Below are 17,031 nucleotides of genomic sequence, written 5' to 3' on the forward strand. Positions count from 1 at the left end.
CCTTCCACAAATAATAAGGTACATCTAACGAAAAAAAATTCTTCAATTTAAATTTGATAGAAAAAAATTAGTAGCATAACATTTAAAAGAGTTTAGCATGATTGTCAATCAATTGACCTCCGTTCAAATTAAATTTGATGATAAGGTTCATGCATTAAATCTTTTGGCATCTCTGCCAAATTGTTGGGAACTTATGAGGGTTGCGGTCAGACCCTATGCAAGTAATGGAAAATTGATCTTTAATGATGTTTGAGATACCATTCTTGCAGGGGGAAGCTGTTACGATCCCGGATCTAACACAACGATTCGTAGAGAAGGAAAGAATATCAAGCCAAAAAGAAGTTTGAAAACCTATTATGCACGCAATAACATTATTATTTTAGTTTTTTTATTTAATTTACTTTATTTTATTTCAGTTTTAGGCCATAGGGTTATTTTTGGAATTATTTATTAATAGGGATATTGTTGGAATATTTTATTCATAGGGATATTTCTGTAATATTTGATTAAACCCTAACAGGGTGAACCCTATTTAAGGGGTAAGAGTAATGAGAAAAGGAAGGATTGAAGTATTAAGAATTAGGTTAAATCTAGCGTAGAGAGGCTTCGAGTTCTCCTCAACGAGCTCTAGGGTTTTCAAGCTTCCCTTAGGCTTGAACTTTCGTTTTCATCTTCCCCATATCTTCCTACTACCCCTACGGTAATGCCTAGAAGACCCGTAACCCATGGCAGACCTCAGATCCTCCCAAAGAATCCTTGTGTCAGATCCGGGACTGTAACAGGTTTGCCATTGGTTCAACCGCCTTGGTGTCTTTGGCTCTCTTTGGTGCCTTTGTGAGCCGTGCTGAAATTTCCACAGTGGATGTTTTGACACCTTAAGTCTTCACTGGGTTGATTGTGGGTGCAATGCTTCCATACTGGTTCTCTGCTGTGATCATGAAGAGTGCGGGAAATGCATTTCTTATTCTCTGGAATTTCACTTCCCTTTCTAAGACACTAGAGAAGCTACAAGAAAGAAGGAGTAGTGAGCTAAAACTAATGGCGTCCGAAGATTCTGTGTAGCAGAAATTGCAAGAGCTGCAGAAACAGCTAGGGAAGAAACAGACTTTTGAAGAAGCCGTGTCTTTGATCCAATCCATTCTTCTACTTCTCCGTAACTTCATAAATTCATTTATTCTGTAATTTTTCGGGCAGCAACGATCTTGCAGACTAGATGTACACCAATGGGATTCTGGCATGCAGGTTTGAGGCTTTTTGAAGATGCAGAACGCATTGTTGCTGAGTCTTCACAAAAGGAGCACCTGGGAGCATGCATTGCTAGGGCTCTTGAACATTTAGATGAGGCAGAGAATGGACACCAGGCCTCAGACTCCACACCAAATACTCTGCACAGAGATTATATATTTCTGTTTGAAGGACATTTAACAGTTGGACTTGAGCCCTGGCCACCTGGATGGCTCGTGGCACATAATTTACTTACAACTCTTGCTACCACACAAGAGCAGGTTAGTGCTGTTGAGTCTTCTCAATCCCATGGGGAGAGTAATAGAACAAACGATTTTGGTCTCGATGCTACTTCTGCAATGTTGGAAGAGTTGGTAAAAACTATGCAAGAAATCAGTGGTTTGCAGGACATTCATTCTGTCATTGAAGCTTCACTACAGGAAATTGGTGCTAGACCAAAGAAGCCACCTCCAACCTCAAAAGAGATGGTTGCAAGGCTTCCAGTCATCACAGTCACACCTGAAATCTGGGTGATGCTAGGGAGAGAGACAGAATGAGCACTTTGCAGGGATAACTTGGTTATAGATGACAAGATGATGGAGTTGCCTTGCAAGAATTTATTTCCAATGGCTGGATGAGTATAATTCGTGCTCGATCTGCAGGCATGAGCTACAAATAGAAAACCATGCATATGAGAGTTGGAAAGAAGGTGAAAATGAGGCTGAAGAAGAAAGGAAAGGAGCAAAAAATGCACTCCGAGGTGGAGAATATATGTTGAATACTATTGGTGCTTCTACCACAGTATAGTACTTGGATTAAAAAAAAATTGTTAATTTTCAGAGGAAACTTTTTGCCAACTGGGGGAGCTAGTGGAAGGTTTCAAATACCACAATCTCTCTGTCTGGGGTGTTACATTGCAGCGCTTACACCACTTATGACATCCTGTGGGTTGACGCGGATGCCATAGATGAGATATGGCAACATTTTGGCAAGCATCCCGATCTTCAAGCTTGAGGACAAGCTCTTTCTCCAAGAGGGGTGTAATGTTATGAACTCAATAGCAAGCCGAATCATGCAGAGATATCATGGCTGAGTCAATTACTTTGGCTGAGTCAGTTTCTTAGTTATTAAGTTACTTACATGTTAAGTTACTTAGTCAATAAGTTAAATCAATTACTTAGTCATTAAGTTTATTTACTTTAAATTCCACGGAGGGGCAATCTATAATTTTCTCTTGAACCTTATTGACGTGATCCCTGTTTAGGGGTGTAAGGAATGGAAAAGAGACAAGTCTGAATTTAGATTAAACAGAGGGTTTTGAGTTCTCCTATATGAGCGCGGGGGTATGCTTTCTCCTTAACGAACCTACGGGTTTTGTTACGGTCCTGGATTTGACACAAGGATTCTTTGGGAGGATCTTCGGTCTGCCACGAGTTACGGGTCTTCCAGGGATTACCGTAGGGGTAGTAGGAAGACATGGGGAAGATGAAAATGAAAGATCAAACCTAAGGGAAGCTTGAAAACCCTAGAGCTCGTTGAGGAGAACTCTAAGCCTCTCTACGCTAGATTTAACCTAATTCTTAATACTTCAATCCTCCATTTTCTCATTACTCTTACCCCTTAAATAGGGTTCACCCTGTTAGGGTTTAATCAAATATTACAGAAATATCCCCATGAATAAAATATTCCAAAAATATCCCTATTAATAAATAATTCCAAAAATACCCCTATGGCCTAAAACTGAAATAAAATAAATTAAATTAAATAAAACAACTAAAATAATAATGTTATTGCGTGCATAACATTACACCCCCCTTGGAAGACGAGCTTGTCCTCAAGCTCGGAAGTAGTGTCTGTATGTCGACGTCTTCACAGGTGCTGAAGTAGCATCCGCGATAGCTATGACGCTCCCTCTGTTTGCCCACTTTTTTTTTTTTTTTTTTTTGGGGTGGGCCAGTCCGAGTTAACCTGGGTTGACTCGGTTCAGGAACCCGGTCCGGCGTGCGACTCAGCGGACCGGGCCTATTAAATTTTCCTAAGTTAGGAAAATTTAATCGGGAGTCATCTTCTTCCTTCGGCAGCTCCCGAACTCTACGGCCGGTGGTTCCGTTCCTCACGGCACCGACAAAGTCCGGCGATGGGCGTCTCCTTCCTCTCTCCTGGCACCGACGGAATCGCCTGATTTTTCGGTGGCGAATAGCAGCCCGTCGGGGCTTCGCCGCCTGGATAGTTTTCGAGACAGAGGGGTCTTGGAAACTTGTGAATCGTCGTTGCTCAGCCCCCCGGAACCGAGATCCCTTGCGGAAAAGTTGCTTACGGCACCGACAAACTATCCTGCTATGCCGGTGGCGACGAGAAGCCCGCTAAGGTGTCGCTGCTTGGAATTTTTTCGAGATAGAGGGCTCTCGGGTAGTTTGCCGACGGACCCGAGGGACGCGACTGAGTCACCTGCTACTCCGGCGGCGAATCGCACCACTTGGAGGTGAATCGTAGCCCTTGGAGGTATTTCAGAAGTTTTGCGCTTGCTCGAAGATTTCGAGTGCCGTCGGAATTTCTAGTGCAGCTATTTTTGGTGTTTCGGAATCCCCAGATTCCGATGTCGTCGCCGTTGGAGTTCCTGGCCCTTGGCCTTTCTGCTCGTCCAAGGCAGCAACTGCCTCTTCTATGCATATGCCGTAATCAGAGATTTCAGGTCGTATGACCTTTTTTGTGGGAGCCTCCCTTGCCGAACGTTCAATTGAAGCATCTAAGCGCGCTCGTATTTCCTCCAATTACTTACCCATAGCAATCCATCTTTCTTGGGATATAGAATAACCAATTGTGTTCCCGCTCTGATACCAATTGTTACGGTCCCGGATCTGACACAAGGATTCTTTGGGAGGATCTGTGGTCTGCCACGGGTTACGGGTCTTCCAGGCGTTACTGTAGGGGTAGTAGGAAGATATGGGGAAGATGAAAATGAAAGATCAAGCCTAAGGGAAGCTTGAAAACCCTAGAGCTCGTTGAGGAGAACTTTAAGCCTCTCTATGCTAGATTTAACCTAATTCTTAATACTTCAATCCTCCCTTTTCTCATTACTCTTAGCCCTTAAATAGGGTTCACCCTGTTAGGGTTTAATCAAATATTACAGAAATATCCCTATGAATAAAATATTTCAAAAATATCCCTATTAATAAATAATTCCAAAAATACCCCTATGGCCTAAAACTGAAATAAAATAAAGTAAATTAAATAAAACAACTAAAATAATAATGTTATCTCGTGCATAACAAAACCCTCTTCCAATAGCAGCAGTAGTGGTTCCAACGGCCTCAAGGGCAATAGTTATTTCGCATATCCTATGACTCATGCCAGCCATCTCAGCAATACCTCCAGCGTTGTCACTAATGGGACCATATGCATCAATGGCCACACCAGTAACAATGGTGGTCCAGCATTCCAAGAGCTGCCACTGCAATGCCATACAAGGCAGCAAGGATAAAGTTGACAAAAATGCTGACAGCAGTAGCCTCTTTGAAACAATTAACTTGTATGTACACCTTTAATTGAGCACAAGCTGAGAGGACTGAAACAACATCAACCCCATCTAGGTTAACACCTTCAACTGGCCATAAGCCTCTTTGCCCCTTTTGAGCATATCCTGTAATCCTCCTAATCCAAGAACCCACATTTCTTTTAGACATTTCATTAAAAATAATAGTTAAAACTTCTTTGATCCCATTATTAATGTCATTCAGATCCCTCCAAAGCATTCCAGAAATTCCAACAGAATTTCCAATAAAGGCATGCTGTGCAAACTCATATAGACCTCGGTATAGAGAAAAACCAAGGATATTCTCCATCACTAAAACCCAGTCTCTTGAGAAGCTTGTATTGTCAAAAAAAAAAAAAAAATTGAAATAGAAAGCCTCCCAGGAGTCCTGTGTTATGGTCTTGGGTTAAGTACCTTTGCCTTCCGCTCTTAGCAGGCCAGTCTTTTGGGTAGGATTGGCTAGGTGCTCAACATTAGGTATCAGAGCATGTGCTACGTCGCGAGTTCGAATCCCCGCGGCGTGAGTCCTAAGTGGAGGGGGTGACCTAGCAGAAACTAGAGTGGGGCGTCGCTAGAGTGGGTCGTCGCTAGAGTGTGACCGCCGTGGTCATCGGCTCATGAAGGTAGGTGTGATGTTATGGTCGTGGGTTAAGTACTTATGCCTTTAGCTCATAACATGCCAGTCTTTTGGGTAGCAACGGCTAGGTGCTCAACATTCTGATCCAAAGACCCACACATAGCCAATAACTGAAACAACTTGTACCTTTGAGAAAACATTCGCTGCCAGAAACCCAAATGCAATATGCAATTTTTTGGAATTCTCTGTTCCTGATTTCAAATCCTACTGTCGATGCCATTTCTCCCATTGTGGTCGCCATTTCCTTTTCTCCAATTTTTTATCCGCTCTGCAGTTAGCCGGAATAAGAGAAACCGTCAGTTGTTCGAGAAGTTTGGGAAGGAGCTTCGCTATTGCTTCATATAAGTCATAATATGAGGTACCCCTGAAGCTAATAGGGCTTTTGAACTTCAATCTCTAATTATTTTGGAAAGTAGAGTTGAAGTCCTAGTCCTGAATGATGGAGACCTCACAGAGGATTATTGGAACCATGGTGATCTCATCCAAGATCTTCTTGCCGATGACCTTGATAGGGAACGTCGTGCCATCAATGACAGACTTGGCGTAATAAACCTTGGCGAAGGGTCCCTGGCCAATGAGCCTGCCGAGCTTGTATTTTCTGAAAAAATTGGGTGTGCTGGCATCGAGAACATTATGGTCTCTATGGGTCACAGAATCAATCGACCCCAAGGAAAGTCCTGAGTCCCGAAGCTCTTCGTCTTTGCTCTTGCACTCAAGCTCGCTTCAGATTCTCCTTCCGCCACGGTAAAAATTTCCACTTCGAAATGAAAATCTCTGGATTTGTTTTACCTTCCTGTTCGTATAAACTGCTAATGATGAACAATCAAAACTACTGGGAGAAGATTTTTATGCCTCATGACGAAGGAGAGCCTGGCCTGTTTCGGTGAGTAGCAGCAAGTCATAGCCAAAATTTAGCATGGGGTTCCTCTGCTAAAAAATTTCCAGTCTCAATTTCTGAAAGAAGGTTAGGTTTCCGTGAATAGGGGAGATTTGAGGTTGAACCCAAATTTGGCAGTTCTGATGCGATTTGAGGTCGAACGATGGGCAGCAATTGTTAATCTTCTAGAGTGGTGACCTTCCCCTATGAGGCCTTAACGTGATGCTTCTCGATTTCTAGAAATGGCTCAGACATTATACTGGAAGACTCATACATTTCATTCCACAATGTTGAAACCCCTGTGTGTATTTCTCCCAATAGGTCGAGTATGGCAAGCCATTTTTCTTGGGACAAAGCATCACTCATTGTGTTCCCACTCTAATACCACGTTGTTAAGATCCCGAATCTAACACAACGATTCCTAGGGAAGAAGAAGAGAAGAAAAGAAAATAAAGGCATAGGGAAACGTAAAAACCCTAGGTTCATTAAGGAGAACACACACACCCTAGCTCATTTAGGAGAACTCAAAACCCTTTGTTTAACCTAAATTCAGACTTGTCACTTTTCCATTCCTTACACCCCTAAATAGAGATCACATAAAAAAGGTTCAAGAGAAAATTATAGATTTTCCCCTCCACAACATTTAAAGTAAATAAAATTAATGACTAAGTAATTGACTTAACTTACTGACTAAGTAAATTAACAACTAAGTAACTTAATGACTAAATAACTGACTCAGCCATGGCATCCCTGCATGAGTCAGCTTGCTATTGATTTCATAACAGAAGTTTGTAGAAAGGACTCTGGAGAATCGTCGACATCTAATTCTGCCTTAAGTGTCAATACTAGTGGCAGAAACTTCGAGAGGAATTCCATCAAGGGCAATGGTAGCGAGAAGTCAAGGAATGGAAGAAGCAAGTCCACATTCGGAAGGAATGTGGAGTGCATGCATTTTAGAAAGTCAAGTCACATAGAGAAAAACTGCAGAGCATCGAAGAAAATGAAAATAAAAACAATGCTGCAAATTCGGTAACTAAATAAATACAAGATGTTTTACTCTTGTTGATTGATAGCCCTATTGACTCTTGGGTGTTTGATTCAGGAGTTTCTTTTCACACCACTGCACATTGTGAGATCATGGAGAATTATGTTGTTGGAGATCATGGGAAGCTATATCTTGCTAATGGAGAACATTTGGATATTGTCGATATTGGTAATGTCAGTTTGAGGATGTGAAATGGGACAGTGTGGAAAATTCACAAGGTGAGACATGTACCAAAACCTATGCATAATTTGATTTCAGTAAGGGTAGCTTGACGATGAAGGTCATAATGTGACTTTTAATGGTGTTACCTGGAAAGTCACTAAGGGAGCCATGGTTGTTATACAAGGAGTTAAAACTGGAACTCTTTACATCACTTCCAGTTGCAGAGACATGGTTGCAGTTGCTAATGCTCTTGCTAATTCTAACTTGTGGCATTATAGGCTCGATCACATGAGTGAGAAGAGAATGAAAGTGCTTCAGTCACAAGGGAAACTACCAAGGTTGAAAACTGTAAATAATAGTATTTGTAAAGGTTGTATTTTCAGCAAGCAGAAAAGGGTTAGCATTTCTAAGGCTAGAAATGAGCAAAAGACAGCAAAATTTAAGTTGGTTCACACAGATGTGGGGGGGCCTTCAACTGTTACTTCCCTTGGTAGTTCTAACTACTATGTGACATTTATTGATGATACAAGCAGAAAGGCATGGGTTTATTTCCTAAAAAATAAATCTGATGTCTTTGATACATTCAAGAGATTAAAAGCAATGGTTGAGAATGAGATGTATTTGAAGGTGAAGTGTCTGCAGTCAGATAATGGGGGAGAATACATAGATGATGATTTCAAGTGGTATTGTGCCGATAATGATACCAAGATGAAGAAGAACATTCCTGGAAAACCTCAAAAGAATTGTGTGGCTGAGAGGATGAACATAACTCAAAACGAGCGTGCTAGGAGCATGAGATTACATTCATGATTGCCAAAGATGTTCTGGTCGACAGCTATTAGCACCGCTGCCTATTTGATCAACAGATGTCCCTTGTTGGAAGATGGGCTCAAGTCCACAAGATCAAGGCTAGTAAGTCCACACATCTAAGTGGTGGCATATGGGTAAAATAAGATGCTTTCGATAAAGATGGCATAGAGATGTAAATACATGTTCCTTTTATGTCTCTTCTTTTATCATGTTGTAGTCCTAAGGGCACTGTAAAGCTATAAATAAATGCATTGGCTAAGAGGACATTTCCAACGTTTCATAAAAAAAGGCTCTAAGAAGGAATTAATGTTGTAAAAAAGGCATCACAAAATTTTACAACTAAGAGTTTTCCTCTTGATAAGTGTTTCCATGAAACATGAGGCAATAATGGTCCCTGGAGACATATTTTTATTAGAAATACTTTTCCAACGTTTCCTAAAAAAAATGCACTAACCAAGACTAATAGTTGTATAATGTAATATGTTTAAGAAAAAAATTGTGTTACCACAAAAAATTTCTACAAAGAATTTTCAGCTTGAAAAGTGTTTCCAATAAACATATGATCCCTGGAGATGTATTTTTACTATAAATAGTTTTCCACTATTTTCTTGAAAAAATCCACTAACAAGGCCATATAGTTGTAGGAGGTAAGTTGTTTCAGATAAAATTATCACACCATATAATTTTCCAAGTACAAATTTTCAGCTAGAAAAATGTTTCCAGGAAACACGAGGCACTAAATTTCCTTGGAGACGTATTTTTTCTAGAAATAATTTTCCAGCATTTCCTAAAAAATACACTAATAATGCCTTATTGTTTTAGAAAGTAATTTGTTTTTAAAAAAGGCCACATCACAAAATTTTCATTGTAGAATTTTAAGCAAGAAAAGTGTTTGCAACAAAAATGAGGCACGGATGGTCCCTTGAGACGTAATTTTACAAGAAATACTTTCCCTACATTTCCTTTAAAAAGGTACTAACAAGGCCTTATAGTAGTAGAAAGTAATTTGTTTAAGCAAAAATTTCCGTACGACAAGTTTTTCCTGGTAAGCATTTTCAACTTGAAAATTGTTTCTTGGAAACATTAGCTACTAATGGTGCCTAGACATGTATTTTTACAAGAAATATTTTTCTCACTTTTCCTTAAAAAAATGCCTTAACAAGGCCTTTTAGTTGTAGAAAGTAATTTCTTTCAACAAAAAATTCCTTACCACAATTTTCCTAGTAACAATTTACATCTTGAAAAGTGGTTTAAGGAAACATGAGGCACTATTGGTCCCTAGAGATGTATTTTTACTAGAAATTCATTTTCAATGTTTATTGAAAAAAAGGCACTAACAAGTCCTTATTGTTGTAGAAAGTAATTGGTTTGAGCAAATGTTACCTTACCTCAAAATTTTCCTTGTAATAATTTTTAGCAAGAAAAGTGTTTCCAGGAAACATGAGGCACTAATGGTCCCTAGAGAGGTATTTTTACTAGAAATACATTTCCTTCATTTCCTGAAGAAATGCACAGACAAGGCCTTATAGTTGTATGAAGTAATTTGTTTTAGCAAAAATTGCACAACTACAAAATTTTCCTTGTAGCATAAAAAGTGTTTTAAGGAAACATGAGGCACTAATGGACTCTGGAGACGTACTTTTTGCAATGTTTCCTTAACAAATGCACTAGCAAGTCCTTAAAGTTTTAGAAAATAATGTTTTAAAAAAAACGTCTTACCATAAAATTTTCCTAGAATATTTTTTTTGCTAGGAAAGTGTTTCCAAGAAACATGAGGTACAAATAGTCTCATGTGATGTATTTTTATTAGAAATAATTTTCCAATGTTTCCTGAAAAAAGGCAGTAACAAGGTGTTATAGTTGTAAAAAGTAATAGGTTTAAGCAAATATTGCCTTACCTCAAAATTTTCATTGTAAGAATTTTCAGCAAGAAAAATGTTTTTAGGAATCATGAGGCACTAATGGACTCTGGAGACGTACTTTTACTATAAATACTTTGCAACATTTCCTTAACACATGCACCACCAAGGCCTTATAGTTGTAGAAAGCAATTTGTTTTAAAAAAATTCCTTACCATAAAAATATTCCTAGAACGATCTTTTTCTTATACATTATTTACTTGAAACATGAGACACAAATTGTCACATGTGACGTATTTTTATTAGAAATAATTTTTCATTGTTTCCTAAAAAATGCCTGTAACAATACCTTATAGTTGTAAATTGTAATTTGATTCTGAAAAAATTGCCTCTTCAGAAAATTTTCCTAGTAAGAATTTTCTGCTTGAATAGTATTTCCAAGAAACATGAGGCACTAATGGTCCCTGTAGACGTATTTTAACTAGAAATATTTTTTTCCAAAGTTTCTTGTTAAAAGACAAAATAGTAGTAGCAAGTAATTTGTTATACCAAAAATTGCTTTCCAAAAAAAATTTTCTCTTAAGAATTTTCAGATTGAAAAGTGTTTCCAGGAAACGTGAGCCACTAATGTTCTCTAGAGACATATTTTAACTAAAAATACTTTTCCAACGTTTCCAAAAAAATGCATTAACAAGGCCTTATAGTTGTAGAAAGTAATGTTTCTTCATTAAACATTGGCAAACCACAAACTTTTCTTGGTAAGAATTTACATTTTGGAAAGTGGTTCAAGGAAACATGAGGCACTAATGGTCCCTAGAGATGTATTTTTACTTGAAATACATTTCCAATGTTTCCTGAAAAAAGGCACTAACATGGCGTTATAGTTATAGAAAGTAATTTATTTGAGCTAAAATTGCCTTACCACAAAAATTTCTTGTAAAGAATTTTCAGCAAGAAAAGTGTTTCTAGGAAACATGAGGCATTAATGATCCCAAGAGATGCATTTTTACTAGAAATACTTTTCAAAAATTTCCTTAAAAAGTGCACTAACAAGTTGTTATAGTTGTATAAAGTAATATGTTTCAGCAAAAATTGCCTCACCACAAAATTTTTCATATAGGAGTTTTCAACTTGAAAAGTGTTTCCACCAAACATAAGGCATTAATGGTCCCTGTAGATGTATTTTTAGTAGAAATACATTTCCTACATGACAAGACATTATAGTTGTATAAAGTAATTTATTTTAGCAAAAATTGCAGAACTACAAAATTTTCCTGGTAGCTTAAAAAGTGTTTCCATGAAACATGAGGCACTAATGGACTCTGGAGAAGTATTTTTACTAAAAATACTTTTTGCAATGTTTCCTTAACATATGCACTAGCAAGGCCTTATAGTTTTAGAAAGTAATTTTTTTAAAAACACCATTACAATAAAATTTTCCTAGATTGATTTTTTTGTTTGTAAAGTGTTTCCAAGAAACACGAGGCACAAATAGTCTCCTGTTATTTATTTTTATTAGAAATAATTTTCCAATGTTTCCTAAAAAAGGGCACTAACAAGGTGTTATAGTTGTAGAAAGTAATTGGTTTAAGCAAATATTGCTTTACCACAAAATTTTCCTTCTAAGAATTTTCATCAAGAAAAATGTTTCCAGGAATCAAGAGAAACTAATGGTCTTTGGAGTCGTATTTTTACTACAAATACTTTTGCAATTTTTCCTTAACAAATGCACCACCAAGGCCTTATTTGTTTAAAAAATTGCCTTCCATAACAATATTCCTAGAATGATTTTTTTATTATAAATTGTTTAAGGGAAACATGAGGCACAAATTTTCACATGTGACGTATTTTTATAAGAAATACTTTTCAAATGTTTCCTAAAAAAAATGCCTCTAACAATACCTTATAGTTGTAAAAAGTAATTTGATTATGAAAAATTGCCTCTCCAAAAAAATTTCCTGGTAAGAATTTTATGCTTGAAAAGTGTTTCCAAGAAACATGAGGCACTAATGTTCCTTAGAGATGTATTTTCACTAAAAATATTTTTCCAACGTTTCCAGAAAATTGCATTAACAAGGCCTTATAGTTGTAGAAAGTAATTTTTATTCATTAAACATTGTCTAACCACAAAATTTTCTTGGTAAGAATTTAAATTTTGGAAAATGGTTCAAGGAAACATGAGGCACTAATGGTCCTTGGAGATGTATTTTGTTATGGAATTCATAGTAGGACGAGTCATCCAGAGGTGACGTGGAGGAGTTGGTGATTCAGTGGAACAACCAAGTACCGTAGGATTATATGTCTATTTTATTTCATAAGTCATTAGCATGTAAGCCACAATGGCAGGATTGTAAAAACATTCAATTGGGCCCTTAGCGTGAATTGCTTTAAGGGAGCTCACGAAATGAAATGAGGCAAGAATGATTTCAACCTAACTAGGATCAGCGTTCTCTTCTAAGGACCCCAAGATTGGCGTTCTCCTTGACAAACCCAAGGTTCAGGCATCCCTTCGATGAGTCTGACTCTACATCTCCAATCCTTCCTTCATTCCCTCCCATTCTCGGCAACATAGGTCAACCAGGTAAGTCCTTTAGGCCTGGTTCATCCCCTGTTGCCCTTGGCGAACCTTCCCTTCGTCGAGTGACGAGATCTATGGTCAAGGACCACAACACGTTGGTATCAGAGCAGGTAAATATGGGGGAGTCTTCGACCCATGAGGATTTTTTGGTAAGAGTCTCGGAAATGGTTTACACCAGACCGGAGGAGACTGAGGGCCGACTAGTAGCATTGCTGGATAGTTGACTCTCTCAAGTATAAGATGATTTCAGGAAAAAAAACCAACCTCGAGAGAGGGCACCTACAAATGGACAAGGAGCACATCACATTGGACGCACATAACACACTGGATATGGGGGAAATTTAAGTCCAAGCAATTGGGCGGTCCCAAGGTACACTAAACTCTATTTTCCGGTTTACAATGGGGTTGACGGCCCTTTAATTTGGTTATATCACTGTGAAATTTTGTTTTACAATCAACGAACGACTGAAATAGACAAAGTTGGGTTGGGCGCATTCCACATGCTCGATGAAACGCAACTATGGGGCCATCAACTTGAGTTGGAACATCCTGGCATAGAATGGGATGAATTTAAAGAATTGTGCACCATACGGTTTGGGTCCCCTGCTCAAAGCAATCCTTTGGGCGATTTAGTACTATTATGACAGACGGGTAATGTCGCCTAGTACCAAAAGCAATTTCAAGAGAAATTAGCACGAGCCAGCAAAGTGGTACGAGTGGACTGACATGTCAGTTTGTTCACGGCTGGCCTCACTGAGTCCCTCCATTTAGAAGTGGAACTACTTGGGCCTAGGGATTTGACAAGAGCCTTGGAAACCAAACAGAAATTTCAAACTCGAAGACCTGTCTGGCAAGGGGGAAAGAACAGCTCCACAGTGCCTACCATAGCACCACTGTGGCAAAGTAATACTGCTACCACTACTTCTACAACACCTAAACCTCCTCCATCCACTCCAGCATTCATCTGGAAATTAAATCGGTCTGAAATGGAAGAACGTAGATCGAAGGGGTTATGTTATAATTGTGATGAGCAGTACACATTCAGCCACCAGTGTAAGAAACTATTCTGGTTAGAAGTGAAGGATGAGCAGAAAATTCAGAAGTAGAGCAGCTCGAGGTTGAAGAGCCTGCCATTTCTTTGCACACAATCACAGGCCTCCAGTCTACCACAACCATGCAAGTTTGTGCCTTAGTCAACGAGCAACCCCTTTTAAGTCTTGTGGACTCCGGCAGCACTCATAATTTATTGAGTTTCACGGCTGCCAAGTTTTTAAAGCTTCCAATTCAAACGTGGCATGTAGCTTCAGTCTCTGTTGCAAATGGGGAAAATGTGCCTAGTTATGGGATCAGCAAGGAAGTCAGGTTTACTATTGATAATCAACAATTTTCTGCGGAGTTTTTTATCATCCCACTGGCAGGATTCGATATGGTTTTGGGGGTTAAGTGGCTCCAAACATTAGGGCCCATCTTGTGGGACTTTTCAGCATTGATGATGAGCTTTGAAGTTGGCAACTACAAGGTTACACTACAAGGATGTAAAACTGAGGTGCCAGTGTATCTACATGGACTTCAGCAACACACCCCGGTGGACAGCAATTTAGACAACTTGATGAATCACTTCCAGGACTTATTTTTGGAACCTATTACTCTACCGCCATTGAGACATTGTCATCATTGGATCACTTTGAAGGCTGGGTCTGAAGTGGTGGTTGTGAGACTATATAGGTACCCCCACCTCCAAAAGGATGCAATTGAACGTCAATGCCGAAACATGCTGAAATGGGGTTTCATCCGGCCAAGTATGTCCCCTTTCTCCTCGTCAGTTTTAATGGTAAAGAAAAATGATAGTACTAGGCACTTTTGTGTGGACTACCATGAGTTAAATGCCAAGACCATTAAGGACAAGTTCCCTATTCCAGTTGTGGATGAGTTATTAGACTAATTGCTTGGAGCAAAAGTTTTCACAAAGTTAGACTTGCGCTCGGGGTATCACCAAGTCAGAATGTACCCTCTGGATATAGAGAAGACCGCATTCCGTACTCACCAAGGTCACTTTGAGTTCATTGTCATGCCTTTCGGTCTCTCCAACGCCCCTTCTACATTTTAGGCACTAATGAACGAGGTATTTAATGACTATCTCCAAAAATTTGTTTTAGTATTCTTTGATGACATTTTGATCTACAACAAGTCTTGGAGTCACCATTTAAGAGACTTACGTCTGGTGTTCCAACTTCTTCGGACACATCATTTATAATTAAAACATTCCAAGTGCTCATTTGGTACCAATCAGGTGGCCTATCTGGTCATTTTATTACAGCCATAGGGGAAACAGTGGATCCGAAAAAGATTGAAGCAATTGTGCATTGGCCACTACCGTACCATATTTCAGCATTGAGAGGATTTCTGGTCTTAGCCGGGTATTACAGAAAGTTTATCCACAACTATGCACCACTAGCTGCTCCTCTATCCAATCTTCTCCGCCGCAATACCTTCCACTGGCATGATAGCACTGCAAATCATTCCAAGCACTCAAGCAAGCTCTAGCATCAGTTCCGATGCAGCAGTTACGAGATTTCAAAGATTTGGTAGAATGTGACGCCTTAGGAGGAGGGATTGTGGCGGTGCTTCAACAATCCAAGCACCCTATTGCCTATTTCAGCCGTCAACTCCGACTTCACCATCATAAGCTACCAGCCTATGAATGGGAATTCATTGGCTTAGCCAAGGCCGTCCGCCATTGGTGACCTTATTTATGGGGATGCTTTTTTCTTATCCACACAAACCACTATAGTTTGAAGTTTTTGTTGAATCAACGCATATCAACTTCTCCCCAACAACACTGGCTTAGCAAGTTAATGGGCTTTGATTTTTAGGTGGAACATAAAGCGGGTGTTGAATTTATGGAAAAGTGAAATATTTCATTGACATCAAGAACTTGTTGTAATCAGAGTACATGAACCTCTATTTATAATAGAGGAAGGTAGTAGAGTCCAATTACAATAAAACTACCCTTGTCCCAATTACACCCAAACTCTAACACTTAAAGATAAGTCCTAACACAATTAAATAACTCAATATTGATCAAAGACAAACATAACTCAAACTAAAACTCTTCTTGGTCATGACCCTAAGATAAAGATACTTTTGTGAGCCCTTCTTGATCTTCCAACTAATGTGATAAGGATGCCAGCTCATGGTAATCATTGTGGGTCCTACTTCTTATGAGCTTGGGCGCATCTTGTGGGCCTTCTTTGGTCGTGTAGGCTTGAGCTTATCTTTCAACACTCCCCCTCAAGCTGGGGGTGAGAGAACAACATGAACTCCTAACTTGCTGCAAATGATGTATAGAATATTTTTGTATAAAATGGCACATCTTCCAATATGCCTTCATCTTCCAATACTCCCCCTCATGTTGTTGCGTCCTTTATTGAGGCCTTATGAAAATCACTCCTAGCCGGCAAGCCATTGCTTCATACTCCAGTCTTAATGCTAGATGTAGGACACACTCCACTTCTATCGGTAGTGTGTCTATCGGCATTGCTCTAAAGTGTCCACCACCATGTCCCTCCATAGGACAACGACTCTCAAGTGGTAGGAGACATAAAAACCATTACAGGGGGGGGAGGGGAGGGGGGAGGGATAACATATATGTAATTATAAGTTCCTCCGTCATGGACTTTCAACCACAAATAATTTTGATCTTTTTGATGGGGATGAAGTTCCTCGGTCATGGACTTCCAACCACAAATAATTTTGATCTTTTTGACGGGGATGAAGTTCCTCCATCATGGATTCCCAACCACTAATTATTTTCATCTTTTTGACGGGGTAAAATAAATGATGACATGAGGCCACCTCTTCTTCTATAATAATGTCCCCAAAGAGACATAATAGTTGCAGCTGAATATAACACGACCATCTTCCAACACATATAACATGAACGAAATAATAAACTTTGTAAAATTACCCATGAAATAATCCGATATAAAAATTTCTTCTTAGATGCACAATCTCCCCCTCAAGCTGAACCAAATATCATTGATGTAGAAATAAGCCCATATAACATATATGCATAGATAAGTCCTCAAACCAGGGATAAGTGAGATATTTTTCTGATATATCAACTCAAAAAGTGATGCAAAACAATGGGCATGAATTCGGATTTTTCAATACAATAGAATACTAGCATGACCTTTGATTCTTGCAATGCGAATATTTCTTTAAATATAGTTCAGATTGACATGAGATTTTATTCGTCTGAACCTAGAATTAAATATATTTCATACAAGTATAACTTCATTTCATAA

At 39.0% G+C, this 17,031-nt stretch overlaps 1 pseudogene; it reads left to right on the forward strand.

The window, feature by feature from the left end:
* The first annotated feature begins 1,038 nt into the window (after positions 1-1,038).
* LOC137938391 (E3 ubiquitin-protein ligase AIP2-like) lies at positions 1,039-2,238 on the forward strand (annotated as a pseudogene).
* Positions 2,239-17,031: the final 14,793 nt, after the last annotated feature.

The sequence above is a fragment of the Aristolochia californica genome, unplaced genomic scaffold (genome assembly GCF_029961685.1).
Source record: "Aristolochia californica isolate CCGP_79_NKW_82.1479 unplaced genomic scaffold, dmAriCali1.0.hap1 SCAF_8, whole genome shotgun sequence".
NCBI classification, from domain to species: Eukaryota; Viridiplantae; Streptophyta; class Magnoliopsida; order Piperales; family Aristolochiaceae; genus Aristolochia; species Aristolochia californica.